The sequence below is a fragment of the Primulina eburnea genome, chromosome 15 (genome assembly GCF_022965805.1).
Source record: "Primulina eburnea isolate SZY01 chromosome 15, ASM2296580v1, whole genome shotgun sequence".
NCBI lineage: Eukaryota > Viridiplantae > Streptophyta > Magnoliopsida > Lamiales > Gesneriaceae > Primulina > Primulina eburnea.
In genome coordinates this window covers 17,492,365-17,507,576 of record NC_133115.1, presented here as the reverse complement: position 1 = coordinate 17,507,576, position 15,212 = coordinate 17,492,365, and the positions used below count along the sequence as shown (strand labels likewise).

Here is a 15,212-nt window from a genome sequence, read left to right as displayed (position 1 = left end):
TACAGGATTTAACGTTAAATTCCCAAAATATTCAATAACCTCAATATAATCCAAAGCACTGAAATAAAACTCAAATGTATAGTCTACATGTCATATCCCTAAGATACTAACATGTAATTCATGCCATACAAGAGCAAGTAATTTCAAATAATCAAACACATGCGCACAAATATCTTGTGCCTAAACTCGAGTGTACTAACTCTAGTACGAGCGTATCCCAGTCTACGCTCTGATACCAACTGTGAGGGCCCGTTATCCTAATAACGATTTATTAACATGAAATCATGATTAATCAGTAAACAGCGGAAAAGTGAGTTAAAAATTTGCGTTTGGGCCTATAAAAATTTTGGCATGACCTTCCCGTAAATAGGACATACCAGAAAATCAAATACTCAAAATAACAACATATGCCCTCAATAAACACAACAGCATAAACATGTGCCAGCCAGACACGATCATGACATATACAAACCCAAAATATCATAGAGCCGACAAGGCTCGATAATACCATAATACAATCCTCCAAATATATACATATAGTATCTGGGAGACAACAACACCACGCAGTACCTAAATACAACTGAGCCTACTCTCAAGGAGCTCTGGTGCTTCCCGAGGCTTCCTCTCGAGCACCTGAGGTCGAACCACCTGTACCACCTATCATGTCCACACACAAAAGACACGACAGCCCCCTCTCGGGGGTCAGTAACCCCAGTACGAGACATCAAAAAACCACGATATATGACATAGAAATGCAATGATGCCATGCATGAATGCAATGCATGAATAGGTGCAAGATATCAGGATATCAGGAATCAAATGATCGATATCAACAAGCATACATATATGCTCGAGCTGGTCCACGAAGGCAGTGGACCGTGCCTGGGATATGGCTGTTGCGCGTTTTCTTAACTGCTCGCAAGCGCACGATGTCAAGTTATAGTAAAATGTACGTTTGAGTACAAGTATCGATCCCACGAGGAGTGTGTATAAAAATGTATATCAATTCTTGTAATTAAAATAGCCAAGACTTTATCTAGAAAAATCAATAATCAGTTTTGTTTGTTTAAACGAATTAATTGAAAGCAATGAATAAATTAAATCACCAGATTGACAGATAATAATGAGAGAAAGTATCTAGAGAAATGATTTCACAAAGTTTCCACGATAATTATTCACAGTTTAATTTATATTCCTGAATTCCAATCGATTAATAGCCAAGAACACTTAGATTGTTTTATTCCCCCTTTCCCAAGTGACGAATAAAGTGTATCTATCAACTTCGATTCAATTATTCCTAATTAGAATCTACGTTTCATAGATAAGCGCATACAATGTTCTTACTAAGCCTCGCTAAAGTTATACGCCTTCCGAACGCTATAAACATTCAACGATGTGTCTCTAATGATCTATAATCCTAGTCCCTCTCCCGAGTTATAAGATTAATCAAACAACAAACAATTTATGGCCAGTAAATTGCAGTGCAGTAAACGCAGAGAACGCAATTAAACGAAAGCGGAATTCAATCACATAAACAACGGTGTCAAATCATCGTATCAACAGCGTTACTTCATTCTCTAGAATGGGAATTTAGTTCATCACGAAATCTAAATAAACACAATGCATGGTTGAAGATTCAGACATTGAGTTACACGAAAATATAGAAACGAAAGATAAAAGACAAATCCGAAGTGTCGTCTCTGTGTCCAGTTCCGTCGTTCTTCGTATCTGCGATCGATCTTCGCGTTCCGGATCTTCGTCTCTTGATTTCTCTAGCCCTCCGAGGTGTTTTCTCTACCAAAATGGCTGCCAATATTCTGACCTAAGAATCGCGCTTTTATACTTATTTTGGCTGCGGCGCGCGCGCGGTGGCGCGAGAGTTGCTGTTCATCTGCCCGTGCATGTATGCGCGCGGTCGCGTATGAAGTCTCGCTGGCGCGCGTTGCTCTCGGGTCTGTACGCGCGGGTGCGCATGAACTGGCGCGGTGGCGCGCCAGCTACTGTCGATCATCCTGCACATCTTTGCGCGTGGCTGCGCGTGATCTCGCGCGGGCGCGCGCGAGGCTCTGTACGAGGCTTGAGTGTATGTGCGCGCGACTGCGCGTGAAGTGGCGCGATGGCGCGCGCACTTCTGTCCCATGGCGTGCTCGTGGTAATGCACTTCTTGGTTCACTTGGCTTCGTGTCCGCTATTTTCTCCATTCCTGAAATGACAACATAAACAAACCAAAAACGCATAATTCTGTTCGAAACAAGCATAATTCAAAATGGATTTAAATGTAAATTAAGTGCAAATCTTGCACTTATCAAACCCCCCAAACTTGAACTTTTGCTAGTCCCGAGCAAAATAAAATAAAAACAAGAAGTCAATTAATAAATAATGAAACTCTTAACAGTCATGGATTCGCAAGAAGTGATATTGGCCTCAGATTTTATCTATTTAGTGTAATTCACAATTTCCCAAGAGTCACGTGTGTGTGTGATATGTCCATGTTTGTTTACCCCATCGAATGCTCAGATAGAGTAACAATGCCCATTCGCCTTTCAGAATCGAGAAATCCTCAGTTTAGTTCAACTCACACTTCATTAAAATCCAAATTCACATTCATAGATCACATAGGACTTTATTGGTGATTAACTGGCTCAATGAATATTCAACGAAATTATACTAAAGATGAAATCACACAACGAGATGCTTGCAAGCAAGTGATCAAAGTCGACACTTGATGACTATGTTTTTCAGGTATCCATAGGCTTAACTTGAACAACTTTTCTCCACTAGTATATTGGATAAATGTGACAAGGTTAATAGGTCTTGTAAGCTTGTAACGTTAGGCCACGGCTCACGGCTACAATAAAAGGTATGGAATTCAAAATTTGAGAGAAATAACCAACTCTTCATCAATTTCACTCTTTTTCATTTTCTTTTTCATTCACCATCCACTTATTGTTTTCTTTTCATTCATATCCTTCATCTCCCTTATATTTTCTTTGATTGAACTTTTTCTCTTTCTTTTTGTCTATTTTCAACTCCCTCTTTGCTCGCTTCAATTTTTCTTTTTCTTTTCAAGGAGCTTTTGAATCACTACACCACCAATGAATTTATTTCTCTCAAAATCAGGTAGGAAAATAAGTGTATCGGCTTCATTAGGTAGTTGTTGTGGGATGTAGAATAGATACAAGTGGGGGCTAATTGTATGTCATTGACACACACCACTTGATTTTTAGTAAGCTCAAAATGGGACCCTAGGGATATTCCATGTTCATTTGGTAGGCTCGAAGGCTCAACGGTTTCAAAGATCGCCTAAATCATTCCTACGTCACATATCATCCGTATTTCGCCTCAAAAAGTGCTCAAACAAGTTCTAGATTACCGTCAATCCATTAATCATCTCATACAAACTAGTCACATGCAATTTTCAATCAAAATGATATATGAAATAGGTGCATGAAGAAAAAGTAAGCATCTCAATTAACTTTTAAGCTCAAAGGGCTACAATTGACAGTAAACAAAGAACACAGGCCCAAGGATGTTATGAAAGACTGCCTAGATCATTTCTAAGTCTGCAAAAGTGTCAATCAATGTCATGCAAGTTTTACCAAGAATCGGGTCTCTCTCATCCATTTAGCATCATAGGCATGCAACTTGTCTCTAAGCAACAATAGTATCAATAAACACGACAGTGCAAAATATCTGTGACTCCTAGGTTCTCGTGAACACATATAGATCTCATGACAAAAATTCAATTTTCATCATCGGCCACACGTTTTACTTATCCATGACTTTTCCTAACAAATATAGAATGCAAAAAGTAAATAGAAACTAAATTAACTACTGAGCAAAATAAAAAAAAATTCATAAAAATTCCAACAAGCAATTTGTTACCCCCCCCAAACTTAAAGTATGCATTGTCCTCAATGTATAGAAATGAAAAACATGACAACACATACCACGCACCCGAGTGTCAGAACTCGGGGCTCGAATCATCATCCCCAGATCCTTCATCATCATCGTCCATCGGCTGTGGGTACTGTGGTGGCCAGGCTGGTTGTGGTGGGTAAGGAACATCCTCGGGTCCAGGTGGGAACCGCTGGGTAAGTGCCGTCGTGAAATCCATCATGTAGGACATGAAGGTACTAGTAGTCTGTCGGTGTTCGGCCTGCCGTCGGCGCTCAGCCCGCGACTCTTGTTCCAGTCGAAACATCCTATCTCGCAAACTAGAACGAGGAATCGATGGTGGTGGTGGTGGTTGACGTTCTCTGGCCCTCCGATTATAAGCTGCCCTAGCCTGTTGCCGTTCTATTTCGTCTCCGAAGCGCGAACGCTCTACTTCAAATACTGTGATTGGGCTCTTGGCTTTCAGGACTTGTTCATCGGCGCCCCATTGCACACTGGCATGAAGACAAAGGGCAGTGATAGTATGTGCGCAGGGAAGGCTGACGGTCATGAGTCCCGTGCCAGCACGCATAATATAGCTGTGAATAAGCTTCCCAAGATCGACGGTTCTCCCAGTCATGATGACGTAAATCAACGCCACTTTGTCTTTTGTAATTTCAGTCTGATGGGAGGAGGGCATGATCCGTGATAGAATAAAAGATGCCCAACAACGTGGTTTACGGCGTAAATCAGATTTTTTCAAAGTGACCGGGGAGCCCTGATTCAATCGCCACTCTGCACCCTCGATGCCTAAGGTGCTGATAATCTCATCGTAGTTCATAGCCCCCGTGATCAACTCAGTGTACCCGTCATTTTCAAACTCCGGCAGATTGTAGATTGCGTTAATAGTGGCCGAATCAAAATAGACGAGTTGCCCTCGCACCAAAACTCCGTATTCTTCATGTTTGATTCTCAAATTCGCATAGAATTCACGGACTACGGATATCACAGCGTCTGGTGGAGACTGAGCTATATCCATCCACCCTCGTCGCCCGACCTCTCTAATGAATGCACAGTCGGGGTATGTCATATCTAGCCCTCTTTCTGGAATAATCGACCTAGACAAGGTGCTCTCATATACCCGAAAGGCTTCCTCGTTCCAAAATTTGTGAGCATCGTAGGAACGAGAGGAGGAAGCCCCATCCTTTGATTTTTTACGAGGCGCCATAATGATCACTTTGTATCAACAATAATAATCAACAAATCGAGAGCACAATTCCACCAACACAGCTAGAATTCTGAAACTTATCCCCAAACAATAATATTGTGGAAGGAACGGTACCCTTACTTGAAGCAAACGACTAGGAAGAACACCGGCGCTTGGCGGCAGGAGGCGGTGGCGGTGAGGGCCGGCGACGGCGGCGGCGTGCCTGAGAGGGGGCGGCGGCGGCTGTTGTTGGTTGTGGGAGAGATGGGTTATGTGTTTGTGAGAGAAGGAGGTGGTGTATTGTAGGAGTTTGGGAGAAATTTTTGCAAGGTTGGGTGTTGGATTTGTGGAGGAGAGGGTTTTGGAGAAAAGAATGATGGAGGGAGGCGGCTGTTCTTGCTGAGTGGAGGAGAATTTTAAGGGAAAAAATCGGGATAGGTAGGGTTTTTTAAAAAAAAAAAATTATGTGCGATGCGCGCGGTCGCGCGAGAAGTCGTGCTACCGCGCGGCAGCCACTGTCTCGGAACAATCATTGAGGCGCGCGATCGCGCGAGTTATGACGCAATGGCGCGCTTGCTTCTGTAATTCGGTGATAGAGGAGTACGCGCGGTCGCGCAAGAAGTCGCGCTATCGCGCTTGACCTACTGTCTTCATCGAAGTTTGCTGTGTGCGCGATCGCGCGTAACATGGCGCTGGGGCGCGCGAGCTTCTGTAAATCCGAGTGGACCTGAGCGCGCTGCCGCGCGAGATGTCGCGCATGGGCGCGCTTGCCTCTGTCTTTCTATTTTTTTTTTTTTTAATATAACCTGCAAAAAATAAACAGATTCAAATTAATACTTAAATAGCGAAAATTAAAATATTAACTAAGAAATTTAATTAAAATAATGAAGCAGAACGAATGCAAAAATAAATAAATGTGGGTTGCCTCCCACACAGCGCTTGGTTTAACGTCATCAGCCCGACTGCCAGTCCTGTTCAACTGGGTTCACCCAGGCTAAGATTGTCAATATTCCTCACTTCAGTTCCATAGTATGCCTTAACCCGCTGTCCATTGACTTTGAAAGTTCGTCCATCACTGCATCTCAGCTCGATAGCCCCATGAGGATATACTGTTTCTACTACGAACGGCTCTGACCAACGTGATTTCAGTTTACCAGGAAACAATTTCAGACGAGAGTTGAATAGTAATACTTGTTGTCCTGGTTTGAGCTCCCTTCGGACAATGATTTTGTCATGCCACTTCTTAGTCTGTTCTTTGTAGATCTTGGCATTCTCATAGGCGTCATTTCGGAATTCGTCCATCTCGCTCAATTGCAGTTTTCTAACCTCGCCAGACGCTTTCAGATCAAAATTCAACTTCTTCACGGCCCAAAATGCCCTATGCTCCAACTCCAATGGTAGGTGGCATGCTTTTCCAAATACTAGCCGATAGGGAGACATCCCAATAGGCGTCTTGAAAGCAGTTCTATAAGCCCATAGCGCATCATCCAACTTCAACGCCCAATCCCTCCGGTTGGTGTTGACAGTCTTTTCTAGAATTTGCTTAATTTCCCGGTTGGATACTTCAGCTTGGCCATTCGATTGAGGGTGATATGCTAGTGCCACTTTGTGCTTCACACTGTATTTAGCCAAAAGTGAGTTGAAAATTATATTGCAAAAATGCGTACCTTCATCACTTATGATGGCTCTCGGTGTTCCAAATCTAGTGAAGATGTTCTCATGCACAAATTTTGCTACAACATGAGAGTCGTTAGTACTGGTGGCGATTGCTTCCACCCATTTCGACACATAATCAACAGCTAAGAGAATATAAGAATTACCAAAAGAAGGGGGAAAGGGTCCCATGAAATCTATGCCCCAAACATCAAAAAGTTCCACCTCCAAAACATTTGTCAGTGGTAATTCGTGACGCCTAGAGATGTTTCCTAACCTCTGGCATCTATCACATGATTTTACTAAGGTATAGCTATCTTTAAACAAACTAGGCCAATAAAAACCGGATTGCAATACCTTAGCCGCTGTTCGTGATGCTCCAAAGTGTCCACCATATGGTGAAGAATGACACTTCTCCAAAATTTGTTGTGCTTCAAGACCTTCCACGCACCTCCTAATCACTTGGTCAGCACACCTCTTATACACGAACGGATCGTCCCAATAGAAGAACTTTATATCATGGACAAACTTCTTCTTCTGATGATAGCTCAAGTCTGGGGGAAGAGTGCCGCAAGACAAAAAATTAGCAATATCAGCAAACCAAGGGAGTACAGAGTTTACCTCAAAAAGCTGCTCATCTGGAAATGTCTCTTGTATAGCTCCCTCTTCTTCCTTTACTTCTAGCTCAAGTCTTGACAAGTGGTCAGCCACTTGATTTTCACACCCTTTTCTATCCTTCACTTCAAAATCAAACTCTTGGAGCAACAAGATCCACCTTATCAAGCGTGGTTTGGCATCCTTCTTGGCAAAAAGGTATCGAATAGCTGCATGGTCAGTGAAAACAATTACCTTTGTACCAACCAAGTAGGGTCTGAACTTGTCAAATGCGAATACTACAGCAAGCATCTCCTTTTCAGTAGTTGTGTAATTCTGTTGTGCAGCATCCATGGTTCGACTTGCATAGTAGATTGATCTAAACATCTTTTCCCGTCGTTGGCCTAAAACAGCACCCACGGCATAGTCACTTGCATCGCACATCAGCTCAAAGGGCTGCCCCCAGTCCGGCACTATCATAATTGGTGCAGTAACCAATGCCATTTTAATATTCTCGAATGCCTGCAAACAATCATCGTCAAATATAAAAGTCGATTCCTTTTCAAGTAAATTTCACAGGGGTTTAGTGATCTTAGAAAAATCTTTAATGAATCTACGATAAAACCCCGCATGTCCGAGGAAGCTCCTTATTCCCTTGATGTTCTTTGGTGGAGGAAGTTTTTCAATGACAACCACCTTGGCTCTGTCCACTTCTAATCCCCGAGACGACACTTTATGTCCAAGGACTATGCCCTCTTGGACCATAAAGTGGCATTTCTCCCAGTTAAGAACTAAGTTCTTTTCTTGGCATCTCTGCAAAACAAGGGATAAGTTATATAAACAATGATCAAATGACGAGCCAAATACCGAGAAGTCGTCCATGAAGACTTCCATTATCTCCTCCACCATGTCTGCAAATATGGCCATCATACACCTCTGGAAAGTGGCAGGTGCATTACATAGCCCAAAAGGCATCCTCCTAAAGGCAAACGTGCCATAGGGGCATGTGAATGTTGTTTTCTCCTGATCTTCCGGAGCTATAGCAATTTGGTTATAACCTGAATAACCATCTAAGAAACAGTAGTGACAATAACCTGCAAGTCTGTCAAGCATCTGATCAATAAAAGGCAATGGAAAATGATCTTTTCGTGTGGCATTGTTCAACTTTCTATAATCAATGCATACTCGCCAACCAGTTACAGTACGAGTAGATATTAATTCATCATTTTCATTTTTTACCACTGTCATTCCACCCTTTTTTGGTACTACTTGGACAGGAGATACCCAGCTACTATCAGAAATAGCATAAATCACACCAGCATTTAGTAATTTCAGTACCTCGTTTTTCACAACCTCCTTCATTGCTGGGTTCAACCTCCTCTGGTGGTCCACATAAGGAGTATACGACTCCTCCATCAAAATTTTATGCATGCATATAGTGGGGCTAATTCTCCTAATATCAGAAATCGACCATCCTAAAGCAGTTTTAAATTTCCTCAATACTCTCAATAATTTATCTTTTTCAGCACAAGTAAGAGAGGAAGAAATGATTACCGGATATGTCGATTTCTCACCTAAAAATGCATAGCACAGGTGGCTTGGCAACTCTTTCAGATCAGGGGAAGGTGGTTTTACCGCTAGTCTCTCATTCGCATTCAATTCCTCGTGCGGTGCATCTTTTCTCTTTTCTTTCTGCAGTGCTTCAAGAGCCACCAATTGCTCATTCACTTCCCAATTATCTTCATCAACAGTTCCTGCTGCACCTATCAGACAGCTCTCCAAGGGATCTCTCATTCCTGCACAATCAAGAAACATACATGAGTCTATAACATTAATGCTTTTACAAGTGCTTACCTCATTCGATCCCTTCATGGCGTGATAGATGTTAAAAATAACTTCTTCTCCACCAACTCTCAAGGTGAGTTCACCCTTATGAACATCAATCAATGCCCTTCCAGTCGCCAAGAATGGTCTCCCAAAGATCAATGGAGCATCATGATCTTCTTCCATATCTAAAATCACAAAGTCAGCAAGAAAAATAAACTTATTCACTTTTACCAGTACATCCTCGACGACGCCCCGCGGATACGTGAGACTTCTGTCTGCAAGCTGTAGGGTGATAGTAGTTGGTTTAACTTCTCCAAGCTCCAATTTCCTGAAAATAGAAAATGGCATCAAATTAATACTTGCTCCTAAATCACATAAAGCTTTACTACAATGAGAACCACCAATAAAACAAGGAATAGTAAAACTCCCTGGATCTTTCAATTTTTGTGGTAATTTCTTTTGTAAGATGGCACTGCACTCCTCAGTAAGCTTCACAGTCTCAAACTCTTGCAGCTTTCTCTTTTTAGACATCACATCTTTAATAAACTTTGCATAATTCGGCATTTGCTCCAAAGCATCAGCAAATGGTATGTTGATGTGTATCTTCTTGAAAATCTCTAAGAATTTTGCAAACTGATCATCTAAACTCTTCTTCTTGAATCTCTGAGGATAGGGTAGAGTCGGCTTATACACTGGAGGTGGTTCAACTTTGATTTCAGCCGTGGATTTCTCCATTTCACCTTCTTCAACTGTCTTCCCACTGTCCACTCTCTCTTTGGGATTCTGTACCTCTAATTCCTTCCCACTCCTCAAAGTGACTGCCTTGCACTGTTCTTTTGGGTTAACTTCCGTGTTACTAGGAAATTGACCCTTGTTCTGATCTCTCAAGGCGTTGGCCAACTGTCCGATTTGTGTCTCCAGAGATTTCATTGTGGACCCCATATTTCCCATATGAGTCTCCATGTTGTCCAGACGAGACTCGGTTCTCGCCATCCTTTTGCCAGACTCAGTAACAAATGTTCCTACCAAATCTTCAAATGAAGGCTTTCCCTCCCCCTTTGATGTATTGAACCCCGGTGGAGGATTCAACACATTTTTATTGTTTGCATAAGAAAATTTTCGTGATTTCTTAATCCAGGATGATAAGTGTTAGGGGGAGGGTTACCTCTATATCCTCCATATCCACCCTGATTTCTGTTGTTGATATATTGTGCTTCTTCAGGGGTGGATAGTTCTTCAGTAACCATCGATGGGCCCTCGGTGTCAGATGTACTCACTTTGTTCATCGCGGCTATTTGAGTGGTCAATGCAGATACCTGAGCAGTGAGTGACGTGATGGGATCCACAGCATAAATTCCAGCTGTCCTTTTTACTCCTGCCCTTTCTGACGGCCACTGGTAGCTATTTAGACTCAGGAGATTTAGCAAAGATCGTACCACCAGCTGCAGCATCCACTGTTCCTCTTGTTTGCCCATTTAGACCGTTGTAGAATAACTCAATCTGCACCCAGTCTTCGAAGCCATGGTTTGGGCACTTTCTCAACAGCTCCTTGTATCTTTCCCATGCTTCATACAATTGCTCGAATTCAGTCTGCCTAAACGTGTTAATCTCAATCTTGAGCTGGGCAGATTTTGCAGGGGGAAAGTATTTCGCTAAGAATTTCGTGGCTAGCTCATGCCATGTCGTGATGCTTCCCAAGGGAAGCGAATGTAGCCATCCTCGTGCTTGATCCCTGAGAGAAAACGGAAACAAACGCAGTCTAATAATATCATCAGAAACATTATTAATCTTTACCGTATCCGTTATCTCCAAGAAGGTTCTCAGGTGAACATGAGGATCTGAGGTAGCAGTTCCAGCGAACTGGTTTTGTTGAACCATATTGATCAAGGCAGGCTTCAGCTCGAAATTGTTGGCATTTATGGTCCCTCTTGCAATACCAGAGTAATGATTGCCGATCACTGGTCGGAAGTGATCTCTTATAGGAATCGCCTCTGGTTGGTCGCGTCTGTCATTTTCCCTGTTCTCCGCCATTGCTTGGATCTCTTCTCTTCTTGCTTTTCTTAATCTTCTCGCAGTTCTTTCGATCTCCGGATCAAAAATAAGCAGTTCAGGGCTGTGCGATCTTAGCATGCACTGTCAAACAGAGAAAATCAATAAATCAAAAATGAATTAAAATAAAAGATCTAAATTAAAATCTAGACTAATTGGTAACAATACTGATATAAATTCAAATTTGACACTCCCCGGCAACGGCGCCAAAAACTTGTTGCGCGTTTTCTTAACTGCTCGCAAGCGCACGATGTCAAGTTATAGTAAAATGTACGTTTGAGTACAAGTATCGATCCCACGAGGAGTGTGTATAAAAATGTATATCAATTCTTGTAATTAAAATAGCCAAGACTTTATCTAGAAAAATCAATAATCAGTTTTGTTTGTTTAAACGAATTAATTGAAAGCAATGAATAAATTAAATCACCAGATTGAGAGATAATAATGAGAGAAAGTATCTAGAGAAATGATTTCACAAAGTTTCCACGATAATTATTCACAGTTTAATTTATATTCCTGAATTCCAATCGATTAATAGCCAAGAACACTTAGATTGTTTTATTCCCCCTTTCCCAAGTGACGAATAAAGTGTATCTATCAACTTCGATTCAATTATTCCTAATTAGAATCTACGTTTCATAGATAAGCGCATACAATGTTCTTACTAAGCCTCGCTAAAGTTATACGCCTTCCGAACTGCTATAAACATTCAACGATGTGTCTCTAATGATCTATAATCCTAGTCCCTCTCCCGAGTTATAAGATTAATCAAACAACAAACAATTTATGGCCAGTAAATTGCAGTGCAGTAAACGCAGAGAACGCAATTAAACGAAAGCGGAATTCAATCACATAAACAACGGTGTCAAATCATCGTATCAACAGCGTTACGTCATTCTCTAGAATGGGAATTTAGTTCATCACGAAATCTAAATAAACACAATGCATGGTTGAAGATTCAGACATTGAGTTACACGAAAATATAGAAACGAAAGATAAAAGACAAATCCGAAGTGTCGTCTCTGTGTCCAGTTCCGTCGTTCTTCGTATCTGCGATCGATCTTCGCGTTCCGGATCTTCGTCTCTTGATTTCTCCAGCCCTCCGAGGTGTTTTCTCTACCAAAACGGCTGCCCTTATTCTGACCTAAGAATCGCGCTTTTATACCTATTCTGGCTGCGGCGCGCGCGCGGTGGCGCATGAAATGGCGCGGTGGCGCGCGAGTTGCTGTTCATCTGCCCGTGCATGTATGCGCGCGGTCGCGCATGAAGTCTCGCTGGCGCGCGTTGCTCTCGGGTCTGTACGCGCGGGTGCGCATGAACTGGCGCGGTGGCGCGCCAGCTACTGTCGATCATCCTGCACATCTTTGCGCGCGGCTGCGCAGTGATCTCGCGCAGGGCGCGCGCGAGGCTCTGTATGAGGCTTGAGTGTATGTGCGCGCGACTGCGCGTGAAGTGGCGCGATGGCGCGCGCACTTCTGTCCCATGGCGTGCTCGTGGTAATGCACTTCTTGGTTCACTTGGCTTCGTGTCCGCTATTTTCTCCATTCCTGAAATGACAACATAAACAAACCAAAAACGCATAATTCTGTTCGAAACAAGCATAATTCAAAATGGATTTAAATGTAAATTAAGTGCAAATCTTGCACTTATCAATGGCCCAGCCTCGAAGCCAGCAACTACCTAAGCCGGACCGAATCAAGGTAGCCAAACATCTCCAGAACACCATAACATATCATACATATATAACGGATCTCAACTGAAATATAACTGGATCTCAATAACAGATAGGCTCAATATGATATGTTCAGTGGTATTGATGTGTCTAACTAAAATTAAATGTGTGTGAACCAAAGAATATTTTATTTTATTTTGCACATCAATTACCAACTGATAATATGCGAGTCAGCATATAATATCACATAAATCAGCAAATAGCAAATAAATCATACACAGGATCATCAGATGTCTCTGTCAGACATCGTGAAAATAACTGATCTCTACGTACCTCAACTAATTTACCAGTAACTTAAATCCTCAAGAAAGTCCTGGAATTGCCAACTCAGACAAATCACCTGAATATTAATTTAAATGGTCTTATTATCATATAAAAATTCCACAACCATTTAAATTCTCTAAAAATCCAATTTCAACTATTTAAACATTTTAAATTCTTAAAATTCCAATATTCGACTAAAATGCCTAAAATCAATCATTTCTATTTTATCGTCGCAAAATATTCTTTTTAGCTTTAATTGACGCTAAACTAATATTTAAGCGGTGGCGATAAATTCTAGGTTCACCAGATTATACCTCCAACTCGCACAATTCCGGAACCTACAACAATAACCCAATAATTAATCAATAATGATACATTATTTGAGTCGAAATTGAATTAAATTCACATAGATAATAATTCGCACCGATACAGCTTATTCTTCCAATAACAGTTGCTAAACTCGAGCCTAAACCGAAGCCAACCGGCAACAGGCGGCAACCTCGCCGGAGAAGACGACCGGAATCACACAGAAAAACGGTAGGTTCTCTAAAATTTGCAAAATTTGTACCAAAAGAAAGCTTATAACATAAGGAACAAAACCCCTCAATCGATTTTTACTTTTGAGCGGCGGAAGACGTCGATTCAAGCGACGAAGCCGACGGCGGGTTTTCGAAAATCTCGATTTTTCCTATCGAAAGTGGTATCAACGGAAAGCTTACGTCGAGAGCTTTCCAACCGTATATTTATTTGAATTTTTCGGCAACTGGTGCGGCCACAATCGACGGTCAAAGTGGCGAAAATGGGTTTGAAGATTTTGAACAGAAGTTACGGGAAAGAAAGAGACGAGGATCCGTGTGTGTTTATGGTGCAGTGTGTGTGAGAGAGAGTGTATTATAATATATATATATATATATATATATATATATATATATATATTATGCATGTTTATCCTTTATCTTTTCGGGGTTCACAATTTGATCCGATCTATTTATTTCAACTTTCATGTGCTATAACATTTAAATATTGATAAACACACAGTTTAATTATTTGGCTTAATTATTTTAAATTCCTCAATTTAAAATAATTAATCTTAATTATCGCCAAATAACATATAATTAAATCGGGTCATTATAGAAAGCCTAGGTGACATATTTATAGATTTAATCACATGTTAATGGGCGTGCAAGCTTAAGGGAAATTGGGCCTACTTTAAATAATTAAATTGGATCCAATAACACTTATTAAATTAAAAAATAAAAGTTTATAAAATTATATCCCAAAAATAATATTTTTTTATCCTTTCAAACTCATTGTTTGCCCAAAACCGTCTTCCTGGAAAAAACCGAGATCGACTCGTAAAATAATTCAAAATCTAACATTTTTAATCATTTTAGGAAGCCTTGTAATTATTTAATAAAAAATAAATATTTTTATCTTGATCGTCTCCAGTCTTCTTTCCCCTGCCTATTATCGAATATTCGGGTAACTTTCATGAAATCATGTCATATAATCTTTCAGTCATGCAATCATACCTTTAATTATTTAATAAATATCATGCTAGCATTTAAAATCAATTAAATAAAACAATTAAGCAATTAAAATAATTTTCATTTAGCATGTAAACTCACATATTTGAGGCGTGACTTCTTGAGCTTCTCGGAGTAACATTACACAACCCTTTGGGGAAAACATAGGCTCTGATACCTACTGAAACGACCTCGACATTTTTTTAAAATAATTATTCGGGTTAATGGGCTTGCAGTTTCAGGGCAATTGGGCCTACTTTAAATAATTAAATTGGGCCCAATAACACTTATTAAATTAAAACATAAAAGTTAATAAAATTAGTTTCGCAAAAATAATATTTTTTGATCATTTAAAACTCCTCGTTTGCCCAAAACTAGGCTTCCCAGGAAAAATCAAACTCGACTCATAAAATAATTCGAACTCTAACACGTTTAGGAAAAATAATCATTTTTAATCATATTAAGAAGCCTTGCAATTATTTAA

The 15,212-nt window shown here is 40.8% G+C and overlaps 1 protein-coding gene and 1 long non-coding RNA gene across 5 annotated transcripts in view; one reads left to right on the top strand and one right to left on the bottom strand.

Moving 5' to 3' along the window:
- Positions 1-14,110, bottom strand: part of LOC140814869 (uncharacterized) — a 30,732-nt gene extending 16,622 nt beyond the window's left edge. Inside the window, exons 1-3 of one of the 4 annotated variants that reach the window (XM_073173966.1) lie at positions 13,627-14,106; positions 13,517-13,540; positions 13,212-13,278 (exon numbers count right to left, since the gene is read on the bottom strand). The gene's annotated coding sequence lies outside the window, so the exon portion shown is untranslated. Of the gene's footprint in view, positions 1-7; positions 658-12,642 lie in introns of those variants that run through there. The other 3 variants (XR_012114191.1, XM_073173965.1, XR_012114190.1) reach the window with 3 other exon arrangements.
- LOC140814870 (uncharacterized) lies at positions 653-14,004 on the top strand. Its single transcript, XR_012114192.1, has 2 exons — positions 653-871; positions 12,868-14,004. It is a non-coding gene; the product is annotated as an uncharacterized lncRNA (long non-coding RNA).
- Positions 14,111-15,212: the final 1,102 nt, after the last annotated feature.